The 11,371-nt window shown below is 48.8% G+C and overlaps 1 long non-coding RNA gene across 7 annotated transcripts in view; it reads left to right on the forward strand.

Annotated features, from left to right (window-relative positions):
- Window positions 1-9,057, forward strand: part of LOC105239399 — a 15,429-nt gene extending 6,372 nt beyond the window's left edge. Inside the window, exons 2-5 of one of the 7 annotated variants that reach the window (XR_004628810.1) lie at window positions 2,000-2,092; window positions 3,908-5,594; window positions 6,320-7,595; window positions 8,910-9,057. This is a non-coding gene — a long non-coding RNA (uncharacterized LOC105239399). Of the gene's footprint in view, window positions 1-6; window positions 5,595-6,319; window positions 7,596-8,909 lie in introns of those variants that run through there. The other 6 variants (XR_004628808.1, XR_004628813.1, XR_004628811.1 and 3 more) reach the window with 6 other exon arrangements.
- The last annotated feature ends 2,314 nt before the right edge of the window (window positions 9,058-11,371 follow it).

Consider the following 11,371-nt stretch of genomic DNA (forward strand, 5'->3'; position numbering starts at 1 on the left):
CTTTTGTTCCCCCCCCCCCCCACCAATCGCAATCCTATTCCGCAGTTCCCTCCCCGCTTTGCATACGAAGTCTGCACACAATAGAGGCTCGAGGAGGCTGCAGATTCCGGTTCTCTCTTTCTGCCGAGTTCCCTTTGTTCCCATGGTGAACCCCATTCATCTGGACCTCATTCATGACAAATTTTTTAAATCACTTTTCTATGGCAAGCCTAAAGTGCACTTTGCTTTTTCCGTGAAGAAAGATTATGTCAAGTAAATTTGTCAACGAATTTGCAGGGAAGCATTTAATTGACTTGAGAGTAAGGCTTTTCCTGAGCATTTAATGATGTCTTTGCACACTGGATTGTGGGATGTCAATCCTTTTTGCCTTTGTCCTTCCTGCGGGGGCAGCTGGCCAGGAATCCCACGAAGGGTAGATCCCCTCACCGGGTTCCTGAGGGCATGGCCCCGGAGAGGCCATTTGGTTCAAGCCTCTGGACTAATTCTCGACACTGGCTGCACTTTTCTCTATCTGCCTTGGGAGCTTTAAAAATACATCTGCTTAATGCACAGATTCCACGGCAGAGGTCCTGTCTTCAGTGATCTGTGGTGGTGCCCACTTAAAAAGCTCCTGGGTGGTTCCGAGGTTAGGTGGGGGAAGCCCCTGTCACTTCCATCAGGGCTCTCCCTGGGAAGGCCACGGGGTGAGGGCTGAGAGGCAACGTGGGGGGTGAGGGCTGAGAGGCAACGTGGGAGGGGTCAGGTTGTCTACACCAGCTCCTGGGGAGCTTTTAAAAAGTATGGATGGCTGGCACCAAGCCTAGTGATTCTGATTTTATTAGGCTCCGTTGAGACCTGGGCCCCGGAACCACCTGGATGGGGAAAGAACCCTAACTACAGTCAGACTGACCAGGACTAGAATTGGGGCTCTGCTGGGCAACTACGAGCAAGTTAATTAACCTCTCTGAGCCTCGACTTTCTCATTCTTAACACTGGAACTCGCAGCGTGGGTTACGTATCTCAGTAACTCTCCCTCTTGCAAATTTACTCTCAGTAATTAACTGTACTACCGATGCAAATTCAGTTTTTTATTAATAAAAAGGCACAGATTTTGAGATGAGGAACCGAGGATGCCAGGGCCTCTGGTCCTCCCCGCCTTTGGGGAGGCCATGACGGTGGCTCCTTATTTCTAAAAGCCCCATCTCATGGTGCTGGCACTTCTGAATCGAATTTCGGTTCATTAAACCCTCCCTGGAATTTACCGGAGGAGCTCTCTGCACCTATTTAAAGTCCTGTATGCTTGATCTTATTGTAAAGGAAGGAATTCTTTTCTACTAGAAATAATCGTATTTATATCCCAAAATATGGAGCAGCTTGCCTCAGGAAATGAGCCTCAAACTTAAAATCGGATCCTATGGGTTCTACACAATTTGTGTGCCTCTGGCCAGTGCCCCTCACCCCTGCCAGCCTCCATTTGCTCAGCTAAATTTTAGATCGAAAACCTGAAAACTGAGGTTGAAAATACGGCAGCGCCTGCGAAGGGTGCGCGCTTGCGCAGCTCGTGCCCGAGCAGGTGTGGCTCGCATCCCGCTCGGGTGCGAACAGCTCGCTCCTCCCAAGGGCGCCCTGAACCTGCCGTGGGGACTGGGCTCTGCCAGGTGGAGAGAAGGACGAAGATAAAATAGATGTGGATTCTGCCTGCCTACCCTCGAATAGACCGTGGTTTGGCAGTTCAAGTAAGCCACGCACATAAGTGACCCTAAGACAGTGGGAAAGCCGGCCGGCTAGGGGTCAGGGCCGCGCGCTAGAGCAGGTCGGATTTGTAACTGTGCTTTGAGGAGGAGCTGAGTGGAGGTCATGCGGCCGGAAATGCCTTCCTGCCAATGGCAAGGATGCCTAAGATGTGAATGGGGACACGATGTGAGCGAAGGGGGTATAGAGAGAATCGATGGGAAATAGATGGGAAAGGTAGGCAGGCCGTTCATGGGGGGCCTTGGATTACCTTTGGGTGTTCCTACAGGTGAAACCGCTGCTTGAAAGGTGTGCATATTTTAAGGCCTTTGGAACACATTCCTCAAGCAGCCTCCAGGAAAGACATTCTGCTGGCAGTAAGGTGGGTGCCAGCCGCCTTGACCTTGACCTGAAAATGCAGGACAAGCAAATAGAGAGGCTGTGAGTTGGGGTGGAGTTTGTCATGTCAGTTTGACAAATATTTTCCAGCCCCCAGGCTGGGTGTGGGCATGCAGAGGTGGACAGACACGTCCCTGCCCTTGGGGAGCTCTGTCTGCTGGGATAGACAGAACACTGTCTAGAGGCGTGGGCAAAGCTGGGGCTCCCTTGAAAGCTACAAGCAGGTTTTGAGCTGGAAAGTGTCTTTCCTGAGTCCTTTCTCTTTGAGGCACCACACTCACTTCTACGGAGTCCCCCAGATTCCACCAGTTGTCATCAGCTTACCTGGCTCTCAAGGGACAGCGACGTTTTTTGGTTGTACATCAGCTGACACGACTTTCTGCCACCTTCCTTGTCCCAGCCACTTTCCTTTAGCCGTGGGGGAGTTTCTATGGTGCTTGTTGGTATCTGCCCAGCTCCCTACCTGGCCTTCTCAGGTGCACGGGTAGGAAAGCCATCACAGCGGCCTCATCTGGGGAGCCTAACAGTAGGTATCCAAGGCCTTAAAATAGGCATACCTGCTCGCCCAGGCTTTAGGAACGATCCTAAGGAAGTAAGCGTGAATATGTGAAAGATTTATCTACAAGATTATGCGTGAGAGCCTTGTTTATGAGATGGGAAAAAAAAATCATCAAAAAGGATTTAAATTTTCAACCATAAGAGATAGGTTAAATAATTTATGGCATAGGTTGCACAATGCTAGCATCATAAATTACATTATGGAAGAATACTTAACGACATGAAAAGAAAGTTGAAGACAATTGAAAATATTACATTGCAAAATAATATGCCTTGGTTGATCGTATTCATGATAGCAAAAAGTATCTGTGCACATCTAGCAAGACACAAGAAAGAGGGAAAAGTCATGCATAAAAAATATAGAACATTGGTGATTCCAGGGTAGGGGAATTATAAGAAATTTAAAGTATCTTCTCTGGATGTTTTCTAGACTTGTTCATTACTTGTATAATCAGAGTAAAAGATACTTTATGTTTTCAAGTGTAATAAAGTGACATCTTCCTGGGCACAGGACAAGACATGCCCAGGCAGGGGCCAGGTGCTAGGGAGCCACATTTCTGGGAGCAGGCCCAGCCCAGGAGGGTCCTCCAGAGCTCCCGGGTGCTAGACCATGCTGCTTAGCGGTGCCACGCAGCAACCCCACTCACGCAACGTCCTGCAGAAATGTGCTTGGCAGCCATGCCTCAGCCCTGGGCACACAGGTCTTCCCGCCCTTCAGCCTCACGACAGGCCACGATGGAACAAACCAGGACTCGGGCCCGCGAGCCCCATCAAGGCAGAATGCATGGATTTTCTGGTCACTTTGTTCCATTCAGCTGAGCAAGCACATTTGAACTCCTCTCCCCAACTGCTCAGCCCGTACAAACCCGGAGCCTTCTTCAGGGAGCCTTCCAGACTGACCCCACCCCACTGTGCAGCGTGCTCTGAATGGCCCTGCGCTCGTTAATAAGTACTATTTGTAGAGTGGTATCCGAGTGCTTTGCCTGAAGGAGCACAAGCTGCGCTCACAACATCCCTGTGAGCCGGCACTGCAATGCTCTCGTCACAAACCAGGAGGCAGGGGTAGACGGAGGCTGAGTGACTTACCCCAAAGCCCGTGCTAATAAATGGCAGAGTCAGGATTCAACCCCGGGCGGTGTGGCCCTCAGGCCAGCCCTCAGAGACACCATGCCACACAGGCCCTCTGGCAGACAATCGATGTCGCCAGTCATGTTTCCATGGTGATTTTGAATTGTTCCAGATTGTTCCTGGAAGACTGAATTCCTCAAGGGTCCCTGAGGAGGTGCTGCACGCCCAGCATAATTGCTACTCTAACGGCAGGGGAAGGGGGCGTGTCCCCCTGAGCCAACCTCCAGCTGCTGGAGACAGGTCTACAGACGATTCTGCAAGGAGCCTGGTAAGGCACCTCCTTCAGGGACCGACCCCTGCGCTGAAGACCCTGGAAGCCTCAGGGTGCATCCGTGCTCAGCCTTCTGCCGGGCCCGAAGGCTTCTTACTGTCTCTCAGCAGCATGTTCCCAAACGCCTGTTCAGTCCCCAGGTTCCTGCGGAGGGTCCAGATCTACACAGGATTGTAGCCCAAGTCCTTCCACTCCAGCTGGGAGGAGAGATTCGGGGAGAGAAAGAGCACGCAGCCCAGAGCGCAAGCCTGTTGGAGTCGACCTCTTGGCTGTCATTTCTTTCTTCAGAGTTTCCAGGCTGGATTCCAGCCCAGGATGGGAGAGGCTGTTACCACGTCTGGGCAAATCAGCACAACCATATTAACAGGGTTATCTCAGCGTGGCAGGGATTAGGGATGGCTTTTTTCGTGGCTTTGCTTCTTTGCATTTTCTGATTTTCTGCAGTGAACATGATTATTTGGGCAATTAAATAATTAAAGGCAGGGGGCAGTGGCGGTTCTGTTCTTACTGCGCCCTTCCCAGGGCTCTTCCCCTGACCCTCTGTAGACTGCTGAGCTCCAGGACACCCTCTACTTTGTGGGGCTTCCTCCAAGCTTCTCCTGACCTTTACCCCAGCAACCCCTATTCTTTCACACACACACGCCCCCACTGCACACCACGGGAACCTTATAGGTTACAGAGTATTTCACAGTTTCCAGCCTCCTGCTCCCCACAACCCCCATGTCTTTCCTGTCTTTGAAGATGATGCCTGGAACCACGTGTCCATCCTTGGCCCCTCACGTGGACTTCAGCCCCCAATTCACTGCCAGACATCTGCAACCGGATGTCCCAACAGTCACGGTCACAAGCACCATGGCCCCAGCCTGCTCTCTCCCCTCCACGCCCGGGTACCTCCCATTCTCCTCTTCTCTGACCGCAATCACTAACTGGTAGGCTTATGGAATCAAGGCTGCTTTTTCCTCCTGGGGTTGGTCATTCAGTGAACAGGGAGGGCTGGTGTTCTGGTCTTCAAAATGTCTCTTGGGTCTTCTCCTGTCACCCCACACCCCACACAGGCTCCAGAACTATTGCAGAGGTCCAAGAATCTTATTCATTTTTTCATCTCCGGGATCCCCCACAGGGCCCAGCATATGTATGCTGTCTGTATGTGCTTCCTGGTTAAGTGAATAAATGAACAAATGGGAAAAAAAAATCTTTTCTAATTTGTCTCCTCAATTTTAGTTTTTTCCTTGCAATCCTTCCTATATTTCTCTGCCAGTTGAATCTCCCCACATGGTGACTCGGCCATGTGAACCCTTCACGTGCTGCCTTTAATGGCTCCCATTCTATCAAGGTCCTCTCAAAATCCAGCCCCTCTTTACCTTCCTTTGTAAAGGATTTGATCTCTCTCCCTGAGTCTCTCCTCCAGCTGACCTGGCCTTCAGATGCGATCCCATGGAAGGTAGCAGACCTCGTGGTGGGCTGTTTGTCCACCTGGGACACTGTCTGGCTCTCCAGCCCTGCTTCACTTCACCCCAACCTGCAAGAGGTATGTTTTCATGAAGTCACTGTGGTTCACAGTCAGCAATGGATAATCCATGGGTATTTATTGAGGGCCCACTATGAGCCCAGTGCTAAAATTAGGAAACAAACACTTGCTCAGAATTCCTTTTCACAGTTTACAGAGCCCTTACTCTGTATCAGGTCCTGAGCTGGGACTGAGCAGACCCAGTCTTGACCCTCATGGAACTTACATGCTCATGATGCAGACAGAAATATAGACAAATTCGTAATCAACTGATTGATTGATCGATTGATTGATTATACTTTTTGGTTGGTTCTACGTAGAAATAACCAGGGTCCTCTGACACGATAACAGGGGGAACATCAGTCATCAGCAGAAGTAACTTAGAGCACACACGCATCTCACAGGCATTTGAGAACGCCTACCACGTATCAGGTTCTGTGTCAGGGCTGGGGGCAGTGAGGTGAAGAAGAGATGGTCTTTGCCCTTGAGGAGCTCCCCCGTAAGGGGTCACGTACATACCAAAAGAACCAATCCAGTCCGCCCCCCACACACATATTTAATATTAATGTTATTTAATTACCTATATTTGAAGTATCCAGTTGCTTTTACAGTCCAATTTATAGGCCTGTTTCGACTCATCTTCAATGTAGTTGGTAAGGCCTATTTCATTCTACAGAAGCTTCTTAGGGCTACCTAAAGTCGGAACAGAGATTTAACCGTTGTCTGCCTTTCTTCTCCCTCAACAGGGCACCACCAGGGGCTCTGCAAAGCACTGGGCTCTGTGAGGCCACCTTCAGACCCAGCGCACCCTTGCCAGCTGGCAGCTCTTGGCTGACATCAGCACAGAACTACAGGGGACACCTTGACTGACAGCTGTGGCATCCAATGACACCACTTGCTGGGCAAGTCCTTTGATGATTCTAAAGCTCAGGCCTGTAACACAGAAATGAGACCCGCCCCACCTCTTTCTGTGGGTTGCTGTCAAAATCAAATGGGATCATGGAAGTGCTTTGAAAAAGAAAAAGCAATATTCAAATATAAAATGCTAGATTACCTTTTTTTTTTGTGAAGGTTGTCAGGGCTCAAACAAAAAAGATTTTTCAGTTTTACCATTTAATAATAAATCAAGTCTATCAGAAGCTTGATAACACACCAGAGCTGGATACAGCAAGCGCTATCTCTTGTGTACCCAAGAGCCATTTCTACTCTCCTTCCAAGCTCATGGAACCCTAATTCTTTCAGGTAAGGACAGAGCTTTCCTTCACCCACCTTGATCTGCCTCAGCCCCAGGGGGAGACTTATGATTGGTCTAAATCAGTATGGCAATCACATTCTACTATGCCAGTCATTGGTCTAGGGGTGGGCGCAAGTCCCAGTTCTGGTCAATGAGAAATAAGGGAAAATGTGACTTCCCTGCCCCAACTTGAAACAGAATTTCAAGAAAAGAAAACCTTTTGCCTCTGTCTTACTGGGCAATCATGTGAGGACATGATGCCTGAAGGGGTAGGATCCATCTTGCAACTGTGAAGCAATAAAGCAGAAGGACACAATGGAAGAATAGACGATCAGAGGGAGCAGGATTCTCTCCTCCTCCTCCTCCTTCTTCTTAAGTTTTCCTTCTGGATTTTATTACAGAGTCAAACAAAGCACAGTCAGATGAGGAAATGGAACATTTATGTGTGAATGTCTTAGCCAGAAAAACTGTAACTCAACCAACAAAATATGTTCATACATACATCTCTGCATCTGTGATCCAGGCACGTTTACAAGGAGCAGGAGCCTTGATGACGTCACTGAGCTACTACGGCACCTGCCCTCCTCCAGGCTTCTGGTTATGAGAGATAACCAAACGCTGTTCATGCGGAAGTCCCTGTTACTTGTAGCCATTTGCATATGTAAATTGTGCAGTCTCTACAGAATGTAACTTGGCCATGTATTTGTATTTGAATGTACATCCCCTCTGACTCAACAGTGCTGCCACGGAATTATCAGAATTTCTCCCACAGACATACTCACACATAGGTAAGTATACTTAAATCACTATATTTGTTCGTATTGAAATATAATTACATGAAATATTAATTCATTTTATTAAATCTATTGATTCAAACATCACGTATGCAACAATATGGTTAGATTAATGACAGTGCATCCATAAGACGAGACATATGACTTTAAAAAGATGGGCACAGCTCTATGTATGCTGGTAAGAGATTATATTTGAGATCATTAAGATATACATACACTGGTAAGAAGTGGTATTCTGGACAGAGTAAATGGAAAAAGTGAGATTAATAATGGTTGAAGCTGGATGATGGGTGTGTGGGGATTTGTTAGGTCATGTTTTCTTGTAAGTGTATTACAGAGATTTGAAATTCGCCAAAATAAAAAAATTTCAAAACAAGGGACAGGAAGAGTAGTGTGTTTGCTATGACATTATTTGTGTGGGTTTTTTTTTTTTTAAGCAAATAGATGAACGATAGAACGTGAATATCCATAGAAGGACACATCAGAAACTGGTAACAACCGTTGCTACTAGGGAAAGAGGGAGGACTGAGAAGAGACAGAGTTTTCATATCTCTTTGTCCTTTTTGAATTAAAAAAATAAAATAATATAAAGATTTATTTTTTAAAGATTTTAATTATTTATTTGAGAGAGAGAGAGAGAGGTGAAAGAGAGTGAGAGAACAAGCCAGGGGAAAGGCAGAGGGAGAGAGAAACAGACTCCCTGCTGAGCGGAGAGCCGGCTGTGGGACTCGACCCCACCACCCTGGGATCATTACCTGAGCTTACCCAACTGAGCCACCCGGGCACCCCAAAATAACATAAAGATTTATTAATTAACCAAGTGTAGATGATGGATAGACAGACGGAGAGGCAGTCCATATCCTTGCAATGTGGCCTCAAGTGCTGTTTCATTTTCATGCAAGAGATCTATTCAAATCCAGCCTGTGACCCCGAAGATGGTGCGCTGAGACGAATAACCCCAGGCTGCCATGGGGTCTGTAAATAAGCTAAACCCTTACTTGGAGCCAAGTTATAAAGATGCTGGGGACAAGGACAACTTGATGGCAGTGAGTGCAACAGCCACTACATGAAAACAACACAGCACCATGAATTATTTCTCTTTAAAACGTAATTCCATTGTAGACACTTTCTAAAAGCAGAAAAGCACAAAAAAAGAGATTAAACCTCATTTCTAATCCCACTCCCAGAAGCAATACCGTATATTTTGGTGTGAATGTGTGTGATTGGAAAACACCATTTTATAATTGGATTCTTTCTTCCTTTCTTTCTTTCTCTCTCTCTCTCTCTTTCTTTCTTTCTTTCCTTAAGTCATCTCTGCACCCAACGTGGGGCTCGAACTCACAACCCCGGGATCAAGAGTCGTGCGCTCCACCGACTGACCCAGCCAGAAGCCCTGTAATTGGATTCTTTCCAGTTCACAAAATAGAATTATTTTCCTGCATCATTAAATATTATCTTTTACAACATAATTTTTAATGTGTGCATATTGTTCTTATGTGGCTTTTCAATAATCTTATTAATTTCTTACGTTGGACATTTAGTTGGTTTCCCACCTTTTCGATGGCAATACAATTACAAATCACAGGAAATGCTAACACTTTCTGACTTCCACAAATATTAGCTCAACTTCCTTTCTTCCTTCCTTCTATAAATAGTTATTAAATAAGTACAAAACAACCTGGCTCAAACAAAGCCACTATGAAGGACAGTTTTGAGATATTTGGGGGATTCTGAATGTAGAGTTGCTTTTTTGGGATGCTAAGGAATTATGTGACAATGGTCTTGTGGTTATGGGGAAATGCTTCCTTATTTTTTAGGTACACACAGCGAAGTACTTAAGGGTGAAATGTCACGATGCTTGTAATTTGCTTTAAAATACTTTAGCCAAAAAGTCCATGAAGCAAATACGGGAAATCCAGATGATGGGTATATTGCCTGCTTTTCTGTATGTTTGAAATTTTCATTTAAAAATATGTCTTAAAAATGAAATATGCCATGCTAGGTTCTGGACTATGAGCTGGAGACAGAGCAGTGAACAAAACAGACCCTTGCGGTCCTGGCGGGGCATGTTTCCATCAGAAAGTCTCCAATGTGATCTGATGGCGTTGCCAGGACCTGTGTCAGCCTAGCGTTCCTCGTCCCCTCCACACCATCATCACTGCAGGGGTGTTTTGAAATATCCACCTCCCAGGGGCCTTGAGTCTAGAGGAACCCCCACACTGTGGTCACTAATACTGCATGTCCGCAATAAGCTCTGTGGCACACGGTGCCCCTGGGGTTCCATTTGGGAAACTTTTCCTGGGCACCCACATGCGCCTGGAACTGCAAAGATACCAGGACTTAAAAGGGGATGGCCTGACCGCTGCCTTCCACTTACAGCCTGTGAGAGGAGGTGCAAGAGGTCACCCAAGCCAGCTGGGAGGAGGGAAGTTGGCTGGAAAGGTGACCAGGACAAGCTTCTTCCGTGGGGGAAGGAGGAGACCCCAGTGCAATGGGGAGATTTTGCTGGGAGGAGCTCCGATGAGCAGTCCTGCACCCCTACCGCAACCGGCAGGAATAAAGACCCAGAGGAGCTAATGTGCAGTGTATCCTTTAGTTCAGGGGTTGGCAAGCTTTCTCTCCAAAGGGCTGGATAATAAACATTTGAGGCTTTTCCAACTATGAGGCAACATCAGAGATATGTAGGTACAAAAGAGAAAAGGTCCCCCCCAAATTTTTTGGACAAAATTCAAAACTTTATTTATGGACACCAAAATGTAAATTTCACATCATGTTCATGTGCCATTCATTTTTTAATTTTATTTTATCTTATCTTATTTTATTTATTTCCAACTGTTTAAAAAGGCAAAACCCATTTCTAGCTCAGGGCCATACCGAAACAGGTGGTGGCCGGATTCGGCCGGCACACATAACTTGCCCACGGCTCCCAGGCAAGATGGGCTGGTTCTTAACTGAACGGTTTGTTTTCAGGGCTGCGCTTTGCTGTGGGGACGGGAATGGGCCTGATCTAGCTGTTGGCGCCTGGGTCCCTGGCCGGGCTCTACCCCTTCCCAGCTGGGGGTTCTGAAGAAAGTCACTTAATCTCTCTGGACTTCAGTTTCCCTGTCCCTGAAGGCGAGGGAGGCTCCGGCTCCTACTCCCAGACAGGGAGAGGAAAACAGCGCTCCGCACACTCTCCTATGGACGTGAGAAATACTGGGTGGAGGATGGGCTCCGTGCCTCCAGAGCATCCCCAAAGGCCGCAGTGCCGGGTCCTCACAACCCTCCGGAGCAGCACACCCAGTGTGGCCCGGGCGCAGACTCCTCACAGCCCAGTGCCGCGTGCCTGAGCCCTGGAAGGCTGGCTCCAGGCGTGCCCAGCAGACCCCCAACCCGGGTGGAGGCACGGGCTGCACGGCGGGGCCGTCGGGCCGGCAGCACGGGCCTCGCCGTCGGTGAGCCTCCGCTTGGTCGAGGGCGCGCCGTCCGAGCTCGCAGCCGGCTCAGAGGAGCCCCTCATCGCCACCTGGCCCCGAGAGGCCGAGCCACGGGCGGGACGGCCAGCACTTGCTGCCCCCGCCAGCCGCCCCCCGGGCTTTCGGGCCGTCGCCGAGGGTGCGCGCGGGGTTCCCGGCGCAGCGGACGTCCTGCCTCGAGGCCCCTGCCCCGCAGCCGGCCGGTCGGACGCTACCCCACGCTGCCCGGCGGGGCGGGGCGGGAGCTGGCGCTCGGGGTGCGCCCGGGCCTGCCGGCCGGTTGCGCAACTTGTGCTCGGGGCGGCTATAAGAGGG

Source organism: Ailuropoda melanoleuca, chromosome 1 (genome assembly GCF_002007445.2).
Source record: "Ailuropoda melanoleuca isolate Jingjing chromosome 1, ASM200744v2, whole genome shotgun sequence".
In the NCBI taxonomy this organism is placed as follows: Eukaryota; Metazoa; Chordata; class Mammalia; order Carnivora; family Ursidae; genus Ailuropoda; species Ailuropoda melanoleuca.